Here is a 6975-nt window from a genome sequence, read left to right on the forward strand (position 1 = left end):
GGGGAGCATCTGGGGTTGGGAGGCACCAGGTACCACTACCCTGGGAACATCTTATTCCTCCCAGATAGGACCAGGCTGCTCTTTCTGAGCCCCTGCATGGGACATTTGGGCTGCAAGCCCTCTTGCAAGCATGCCTAAGCCACAGAGTGCCCCATTCCAACCTGAAAAAAATCATGTGGACACACACTTTTTACACTTTCCTGCCCCTCCAGTGGGTTAGTACATGCAGAAGAGAAGAAAATAATAAAGTGCTGAATATTTATGGCTAGGGTTGCAGGGCACAGTCAGCTAATGAGAAACCAGCCACCTCGGAACAGGCTCTATAAAAGCAGTGTTAGGCACTTAAATGCACTGCACCTCTCCTATTTAGGGTTAGTAAATACCTTCTTTTTTTTTTTTTTTTTTTTTTTTGGACTGGCCTTTAAAGAAAATAAGATGCTTGGCTTTTCCCCTGCCACTCCAGCTCATTTTTACTGATCTCAAAAACCAGGTTGACATCTTGATAGTATCGGTCAGTCAGGACCTCGAGGCTTCTCAGGTCTCCCGTGACCAGGGCCGTGTAATACTTGGTGGCAGGAGTGTGAGCTGTTAGAGGATGCTCCGAATCCAATTTGGGGGAAATCTGTAGCTTTTCTGTTACAGGTCCTGGTAACTCGCCCATTCCAGTGCTTCCCGTGTGTGTAGGTCCTAGCTGGGAGGATAGATGGGCTTTTATAGTTCATTGTTTCCATCCTCCTGGGCTCATTGTCTAATTATAATCCAGTTAAGGCTCTATTGTCGTTGTATTTATAACTCCAGCGGGGTCAGATGATAACGTGCACGCGACACAATGAGGGTCAAACGGTCACTGGGCTGTGTTGTGGCAGCACCTCTTGGATTAAGTTGCCAGTTTAATTGCAGGCAGCATCTTGGCACATGGGTGTTTAGGCTAGGAGGAAAACGGTGCCTAGTGTTTAGGGAGTAAAAAAAAAAAAATTTTAGCCAGCTCCTGTCTGGCCAACCCTATATAACCTTATTTGTGTGCTCTGAGCTCTGAGAAAGTGTTTTTTTCTCCGCTTAACAGTGTATTTTTTTTTTTCTTTAAGGCAATCATACCTGTTTCCAGTCCTGTGGTTGCTATATGGAAAAATCTGGGCATCACATTAGTGGCCAACACAACGCAGGCTGGCATGTTGGCATGCCCCTGCAGGGATGCAAAACACTTGGCAGAGGCCAGCAAGGTACAAATCCTCCTGGGCTTTGGCAGGGGGAGCTGCTCTCCCTAATGATTCCTTGTATAGGAGAGAGAAAGTGCCCAGCTTCTGCTGCCATTTAAGCACAGGGACGGATGCCAGCGGAGCGTCCCAGGCTCCCACTCCCCTGAGGCTCGTGGCTCCTTTCCTCAAGGTCACGGAAGAAGTCCGCGGCAGGGACGAGAATAGACCTCGGCATCTCATGACTCGGTGGCTTCACCACCAGCCCAAGGCTCTGGGTGACACAACCCCCCTGCCTGACAGCCCTCCCGCCTCACCTCCCTGGGGAATAAACAAGACCAAAGCGGATCTCAGGACGATGTAAACTATATCGAAGCAACCAGACGCAGAGGGACTGCTGAAATGCTTCGTGGTTCCCTCCACGTGGAGTCAATCTGAGGCTGGAAGAAACGTTTGGGACCTTCTCCGTAGCCCTCTGCAAGTGGGGACCTTGCTGGGCTCCTGCAGGTGAGCATGAGCATCCTTGTGCTAGCCCCGGGCCAACACATCCACACTGTAAGAGTCATTTGAGGTTTCTTTTTGGGTTTCCTCAGCATGGCTGCAGTGATATCTAGCCGTCTGGCCCCAGAGACCATAGGAAGAGCATGAAGCCACAAAAAAATCACAGTGTGTCCATCCAGGATGGGGTCGTGCTGAGCCAGAGGCGGTCTGACTTGATGTCCTTGTGTAAATTAATCCCTTGTATAAAGGACCCCCTGCTTTGAGGTCCCTGTTCACCTGCAGCTGCACTGGGACCTAATTTGAGGTCAACCTACGTGGTCTTTCCTGTTTTCTTTCTCCCCCTGAACTCAAGGCTGGCCTTCCCACTTGGCTGGCTGTCCACAACTGCTCGGTTGGTTTGAACCTCCAAATCCCATCATCTCTCTCTCTTCTTTTACCACTTGTTGCTATTCTGCTACCTTCAGCCTTTCTGTGCCCCTTCACCCTTCTGATATCAATTGAACCACCTCCTGAAAGCATTGCTTTGGTATGAAAAATAGCCTTGTTATCCCCTGGGATCCCTCAGCTGGCACAGGAGAAGGTTTGGAGACCCGGGGAGCGGCACAGACTGGGGTTGTTTTCTCCAGGGACTTGTCCTGCGTCATGTTTCTGCAGCCCTGGCTCGCTTTCCCTCTCTGCTTGTTAGCAATCCGGTGGTTATATTTTCATGGTGGCATGGAGAAAGCCTGCCTTCACGTGCCCTCACTCACACTGAAGGGATCACCTTCCCGTGGCATGGACCACCTCCTGTGCTCGCAGCTAGGTATATTTAGCAGGGAGTCTAGACCTTCTCGGTCAGATGTGGGCTAATTTTGCAAGAGGTGTGTGTCTGGCATTAAACTGCCATTGAGAGTGTGTTGAAATACCCTGTGACCCCTTCTTGCAAGCCTTTTAATCAGTGTCTATTTGCATATAACACTCACTTCTTGGGTCATGGTAATGACAGGATTAACAGCATCACTGACAGGGGGTGGTTAAAAATAGCCAGGGCCAGCAAGAGTAGAAAGAAAAAGTCCTCTTGCAGCTGAGTGGCACATAAACGCACGAGCCTGAGCTCCTGCCAGCCAAGTCAAGTGCTTTTTCCACCGATGAGTGGAAAGTGATGTCAGGATGAAATGATATTCCTGTGTTTTTAAGGGGAACGCTGTCATACGGGTAGGAGTGATTTACTGCAGAGAGTACCTGGCAGCCAGGACACCTGCAGAGCATCCTGGGGCTGGCCAGGAGAGGGGGAGAAGTCCCCCATTGGGTTTCAAAGGAAAAGAGGGGGGTTTGACTGCTTATAAACTACCTGTCACCTTTGGGCAGCAATTTTGGGCGGTGGAGGAAGGCTGGGACACCGCAGCCCTACCCTCTCCTCTGCCACTGCCGTGCTGCATGGCCTTGGGCACATCACCTGTCCTCCCAGCATGCTGGTCCCTGCACCTCAAGACCCTGAGGATCTGAGGGCCTGATCCTGCAACCAATTAAGCCTGGGACCATCCTTATGTGCCCTTACTTCAGTAGAGATGTTCCTACACAGACTCGCGCCCCCAACGCTGGCGAGGATGAGCACTTCATTAGCAGTAACCTCGCACTCATTAATCTCTAATGCGGGGGTAGCATCTTAACCTTCTCCCTGCATATGACTGTTTGCAGAGTACACCTCATTTAACAAAACATTAAGCATTTTACTTCCTCAGATCAAGTGTATCTATTAATAATGACTTAAATTTTCTGCGCTGGCTTCACATTACGAGGAAAACTCATTCCTGGCACATGAAAGAGCATGATAACATGAAGCAAAAGGACTTCAGCGCGAGCTTGTTCCCCAAGTTAAGCTGCCGCATAACAACTTAGTCTTCACACCAGGGAGATTTCAGTCTGTAATAACTTGCCCTGCTGGTTCAAAAAACCATGAGGCTGCCTTAAAAAATCTGGCGAGTCCAGATGTGCCCGTGCCGAGAGCTCCTGGCGTCGCTGCCGTGATTTACAGCTGCCCTCCGGCAGTGGGGAATGGCATTATTTTTTTTTTTCCAGGGAAATTTCCAGCGTGGTGAAGGAGCCTGAGGGCTGGCAGCCCGCGGCACTGCCTCCACCAGCTGCTCTCAAGCGCGGATGGCAATGCGTGACTGATTTAAAGCTTGCAATCCCCCCCTCTTTACTCCCCAAAATAATTAAAATGAGCTAGCTGAGCAGCAGAGCTCCCTGTGATTGCTGTGTCCCCCCTCAGCACCCCGCGGCTGTGGGGAGGGGGTGCTGTGCCCGCATCCGGGGGACCGAGAGGTGGGCAGGCAGGATGGCGAGGCCACCATGCCACGAGATAAACCATCAGCTGCCCCAGCCTACCTTGGAGGGACGGCGGTGTGAGGGTGGATCTTCCGGGTGATGCTTGCTCGTCCCCCTGGGGCACTATCCCTGGCCGGGCAGCGCGGGGCGGGAGGTTTAATCTCCTCTCTTGGAGCCAGGTGCCACCTTGCAAAAGCCAACCTGCTGCTGAAATGTCCCCACGTTTATATTTCCAGCACTCCCCCCCCCACTTCATGTGACAGCGCTGCCCAGTTATGTGGCTGGTGGCTGAGCGAGGGGGCCAGACTGCAGGATTAATGCCCGTGAAGACACCCACGCTGGACTCGCGTCTCTGTGCCGGGGGGCGGTCACACTTTGCACCCCCCAAAAAACTTTTGCAGATGCAATTGCATGAGCAGAGCCAGCCGAGCTGCTGCTGACAGACCAGCTCTCCTTTAAAAACTGCCACCTGGTGAAATATAAACTTGTCCCAAGGCTGCATTGATTTTGTCCGGTTTTTATTGGAAATTAGATAATATTTAAATAGTGCTGAACCATTTCCCTTTAACAGCTCTACATAATATGGAAAGGTATTCTGTGCTACGCTGGTTTATGTGGCCCTTCTTTGTCAAATGTAAATACTTCAATTAAAAAAAAGACCCTTTCCAGTTCTCATAACTGTGCAGTGTTTTCCTTCCCCCCCCCCCCCCCCTTTTTCCCTTTTCTTTTTTTTAATCTTATGTGTCAAGTAGCTTTGCCTCACCTCCCCCCCCCCCCTCCCTTTTTCCATCTATAAAAATAAAAATACTATGGCTCTTAGTTTAACTAAAAATACTAGCCTTCCTTCCCCCCTCCTCCCCACCGAAGAATTGCAGCTGTGTTAATTATCCCCTGGGAATTCAATCCCAGTGTGCATCCTCTTTTAAAGGCTAAGGGGAGTGCTACCAATTTTTTAACCCCTCAGTAATGCGCCCGTGAAATGTCAGCCTGAGTGCCAGCCTGGAAAGCCATCTCAGGCTGACCCTCCATCACGTGGCCCCCTTACAGTACGAGGCTGAGTGATGGCATTTGCTCACTAGCAGCTCGCCCCTCATCTCCGGCAGCAAGGAGACCAGGTTATTTTTAGCAATCACCCTTGAGGTTGTTGGTTTGTGGGCTGTAAGGGTTCTTTTTTTTTCCCCCTTTACCCTAAAATTTGAGCCCCTTTGGCAAATGAAGGCACCAAGCATCTCTGCCGGACATGGTACCTCTGCTGCTCTGGGCTGCGAAAGGCTCTCAGTGAAGCCTCTCTGGCATGAGTGGGCGCAGACATGAAGCTTTTGGCTTGGTTCGCCTTTGATTTGGGAATGTGGGGGGCTCGAGTTCCTCCCTGCAGGTTTTTTCCTCTTTCTCTTGCTACCCCTTTTTCTTAGAAGGCATATGTCTGACCACGTACAGCAAGGCCAGCTTAATTTCTGGGTAGTGATGGTTTGAGGGTTGTGCTTGCTTTTAAGGGTTGCCTGAACCCACCCAAGAGGGTTTAACTCCATGTGAGCAGTGCAAGGGCTGGTCCCTCCCTGTGCAAAAGCCACGATGCTAGTTTTTGCCATGTAACACCTCTTTTTTTTCTGCCTACCTCAAACTTTGATGCCCTAAGTTGGCCAGCTGAGATCTAAGCACCTGCCTGCATTTGGTGGCTGTGAAAACCACCAGCCCTGCTCTGGTTACACCTGGGAGGACTTAGGAGTGGAGAAGCAGCCAGTGGTGAAGGACATGCTGAAAAGAAACCTGCACAACAAACCCTTTTCTGAAAAGCGAGGACAGTTTTCTTTTGTGAAGGTTGTGTGCAGTGGGGAAGGGCGGGAGAGCAGCTGTCCTGGGGGACTCACTCGGGAGATGCCACCAACCTTGACACCATCTCTCAGCACAAAAACCCAAGAGGCATCTCTCGAGTGCTGGTGAAAAAAAAAAAAAGGTTGTTCCTGCAATTAAAGTTTCAAAACCTCTGGATTTGGCAGGGGATCGGGCTCCACCGGTTGTTTAATGGAACCAGAGCATTGTTTTCATTTTCAGTTTGCCTGGGACTGGTGAAAAACAGAGGAGGAAAGGAGGCACATGAAATAACATCATCCTATATAACAGGACAGAGCAAATATCTTGTTTGACCGAAGCGGTTTGTAGGGCAGCACAAGGCGGCAATGGCTCTGTTCACCCTGAAAAATGCATGTGTTTTTGTTAGTGAGCTGAGGCAGGGGAAGGTTCAGCATCCCCACAGCGCAGGTTTGCTCTCAGTTTAGCCAGTGTTGCAGTTGATGCTTTCTCATGGCTGCTGGGGCAGGGGGGTGCAAGGTGGGTGACACCTCACTTGCCAGGTGCCCTGTGGCCAGTGGATCCTGCTGTGGCATCCCTGGGGTCCAGGGGAGTAGGAAAGAGGGTGCAATTGCAGAGGAGGTGTCCCTGGGTATGAGGAAGGCAGGAAGAAAGGGGAGGAGGAAGGTGGAGCAGATTAGAGGCTCCTTGTAGGGTCCATAATGCAGGACCGCCCCTCCCCCACCCCCCCTCCCCCCCCGGGTGGGAGACACCAGGGATGTGATGTGCCATGTGTCAACACCACCACTTGCAAGCTGACCACCTAAAAAGGGACTTATAAATGGTAGAGTGAGGATCCAGTGCTGGGTATCTCAGGACTCAAACCCCAGTCCTTTTCCCCAAACTCATGACAACTGACCCAGATTCGCCCCAGTCCCTAGCTGGATCCCCACCAGGAGCATCACTGCCATCCAACAGGCTTTTCTTTGCCAAAATGCTACGGGAGGTAGAGACAGAGGAGGTCAATGGCACCATGGGCTTCAACAAGCCCTTCACTTGGTTTCATTCTGTCCTGTGCTGTTTGGCTCCCAAGCAAAATTAGCTTCTGATACCTGAAAGTGTAACGTATCTGTGGAAGGAAGGTATTCATACATCGGAAGACGTCTTTCCCAAGTGCACCCTAACT

This window comes from Pygoscelis adeliae, unplaced genomic scaffold (assembly GCF_000699105.1).
Source record: "Pygoscelis adeliae isolate BGI_AS28 unplaced genomic scaffold, ASM69910v1 Scaffold63, whole genome shotgun sequence".
NCBI classification, from domain to species: Eukaryota; Metazoa; Chordata; class Aves; order Sphenisciformes; family Spheniscidae; genus Pygoscelis; species Pygoscelis adeliae.